Below are 3,296 nucleotides of genomic sequence, written 5' to 3' on the forward strand. Positions count from 1 at the left end.
TGGGCTGCCCGGGGATGTGGTGGAGTCACTGTCATTGAAGGAGTTCAGAAGGAGACTTGATGGGGTGCTTGGTGCCATGGGTTAGCTGTTTGGGTGGGTTGGATTGGTTGATGGGTTGGACACGATAATCTTGAAGGTCTCTTCCAACCTGGTTTGGTTTATTCTAATAAAGGTTTATTCTATTCTCTGTCTTTGCAGAATGACTCATGAGATTGGTATAAAACCTATGACCATGCCAGTAAGCTTAAGTATTGACACTTAATGGCCTCACAGAACAGACGTTAATGAGTAGAGGGAAAATGTAATATACAGCAGAAATAGTTACTTCTTAAGTTATTGGTATAGATACTGGGGACTAATTAGTTTAAATATTAATTAAAATATTAACTATGAATATTAACTATGACTCCTTCACCATACCACTTCTTCAGCTTTTTGCCTTTGGGCCTATTTATGTACTCAGTTAAATACTTGCTCAATGTCATTACAGTTCAAGATAGTATTTAAGCTTGCATTTAACGTCAAGCAACTACCAAAGCAGTCTTCCGAAGACAGATGCTTTCTAAATTTGGGATTTTCAATTCATGTCATTTTTTTTTTCCTTTCCTAAAAAACATGTGGAAATAGAAATACTAAAACCAAAAGATTTTGTGAGCCTTTTTTTCTTTCCAAATTAAAAAAAATACCCTCATTTTATTAGCAGCAAAAGCCAGATGTTCTTTGCTGGTTTTAAGTACCCTGAGCTGTATCTTTTAACTGAATTTTAATGTTGGGAAAAGCAGTCAAATTACTCACAAGGTCTGATCTTGGTGTTAATTTTTTTGCATTAGCCATAAACCCATTTATTCTCCTTAAAAAAACCCCTATTTGTAGGGTGATTAGAATCAATAAAAGGAAAGACATTCTGCAAAGCATTTCGAGGAGGTTTTCAGCTGTAAGCAACTTTCACAAAGGCATCTGGGGATTTGTAAAACAAACTTCTTCAAATTATGCAACTATTGCCCATTGGAATGGGCTGCCTGGGGAGGTGGTGGAGTCACCATTGTTGGGGGTGTTTAGGAGGAGACTTGACAGGGTGCTTGGTGCCATGGTTTAGTTGATTATGTGGTGTTGGATGATGGGTTGGATGCGACGATCTTGAAGGTCTCTTCCAACCTGGTTCATTCTATCCTATCCTATCCTATCCTATCCTATCCTATCCTATCCTATCCTATCCTATCCTATCCTATCCTATCCTATCCTATCCTATCCTATCCCATTCCATTCCATTCCATCCCAAGTGAGGAGCTTGGAACACAAGCCCTATGAGGAGAGACTGAGGGAGCTGGGGCTGCTTAGCCTGGAGAGGAGGAGACTCAGGGGTGACCTTATTTCTCTCTACAACTACCTGAAGGGGGGTTGTAAACAGGCAGAGGTTGGTCTCTTCTCCCAGGCAGCCAGCACCAGAACAAGAGGACACAGTCTCAGGCTGCACCAGGGGAAGTTCAGGCTGGAGGTCAGGAGGAAGTTTTACACAGAGAGAGTGATTGCCCATTGGAATGGACTGCCTGGGGAGGTGGTGGAGTCGCCGTCACTGGAGGTGTTCAGGAGGAGACTTGACAGGGTGCTTGGTTACATGGTTTAGTTGATTAGGTGGTGTTGGATGATAGGTTGGACACGATGATCTTGAAGGTCTCTTCCAACCTGGTCTGGTCTATTCTATTCTATTCTATTCTATTCTATTCTATTCTATTCTATTCTATTCTATTCTATTCTATTCTATTCTATTCTATTCTATCCCATCCCATCCCATCCCATCTCATCCCATTCCATTCCATTCCATTCCATTCCATTCCATTCCATTCCATTCCATTCCATTCCATTCCATTCCAAAATTAATACAGTGCTTTTCCAATCTATGCAATCTTACAGATTTTTCATATTGAATTCTACTGTTTAAAGTATTTTTTCCAAATGCCAATGCCAGTACAGAGAGCCTTGGGAGTTCTGGGCAGCATAACAATAACAGCAACATTTGTGTACCTGTATTTTGTCTGATAGTCTTTACCTCAGTGCAGAAGCCATTCAGAGGTTACAAAGCCCTTTTCTGTGGGAAAACCTGACACACAGAAGAGTGCCACCAGCGAGTCAATCAGCTCATCCTTTTTGCTCTTGCCATATGTGTAGTATTAGTATCACAGGGAAAGGAACTTGAAGATAGTAGACCTACTGAAATCAATTCAAGTGGCATCTCACTCTCTATTTGAACAGAGAGAAGGGAAATTGCAGTTCTGCCAGAAAATATGTTAAGTCTTCCATGTTGAAACCCATCAAAAAGCATGGGGATGGTGGGACAGGGTTTGCATGCTGACTAGGTGCAAACATTGATTTTTGTTTAGGTAAAGCTTGTCTAAAAAATTATGAAAGCTTTATCTCCATCAAAAGTGTAACCAGTACTAAGACTTGGACTAGTATCTTCTAAGAAAATTTGTAACAGAAGCCAGCTGTAACAAAATCTCAAATGTTCAAACTTTGCTGGAAATATTTTGTACAGCACCCATGCTAATGTTCATGTGAGTGCATACATATGCATGGTCAGGCATCTGCATGGGAATGCACTCAGTTTCATAGAATCATAGAAGCAATAAGGTTGGAAAAGACCTCAAAGATCATCAAGTCCAACTTGTCACCCAAGACCTCATGACTACTAAACCATGGCACCAAGTGCCACATCCAATCCCCTCTTGAACACCTCCAGGGACGGGGACTCCACCACCTCCCTGGGCAGCACATTCCCATGGCTAACAACTCTCTCAGTGAAGAACTTTCTCCTCACCTTGAGCCTAAACTTCCCCTGGTGCAGCTTGAGACTGTGTCCCCTTGTTCTGTCAAAGATTGCCTGGGAGAAGAGAACAACCCCTTCCTGGCCACAACCACCCTTCAGGTAGCTGTAGACAGCAATAAAGTCTCCCCTGAGCCTCCTCTTCTCCAGCCTAAACAATCCCAGGTCCTTCAGCCTCTCCTCATAGGACTTGTGCTCAAGGTCTCTCACCAGCCTCGTTGCCCTTCTCTGGACATGTTCAAGTGTCTCAATGTCCTTCTTAAATCCTTAAACATCCTTCCATGCAGATGGACATCAAATTTTGTGGTGAAATAACTCATATGGTGAAGACGAAGCAATACTTCTTCATCCCAGCTGTGGTCTGGTTCCTTCTCAGGACTCTACCTACATACCAGGTGTGGGTTTTGTTCTGTTCTTTACACTCTTGAGAAGCAAAGACCTTTTTTTGCTTTAAAGTTTTTTAAAATGTGAACTC

Source organism: Melanerpes formicivorus, unplaced genomic scaffold (genome assembly GCF_026170545.1).
Source record: "Melanerpes formicivorus ecotype bairdi unplaced genomic scaffold, bMelFor1.0.p_v2 SCAF_828, whole genome shotgun sequence".
In the NCBI taxonomy this organism is placed as follows: domain Eukaryota; kingdom Metazoa; phylum Chordata; class Aves; order Piciformes; family Picidae; genus Melanerpes; species Melanerpes formicivorus.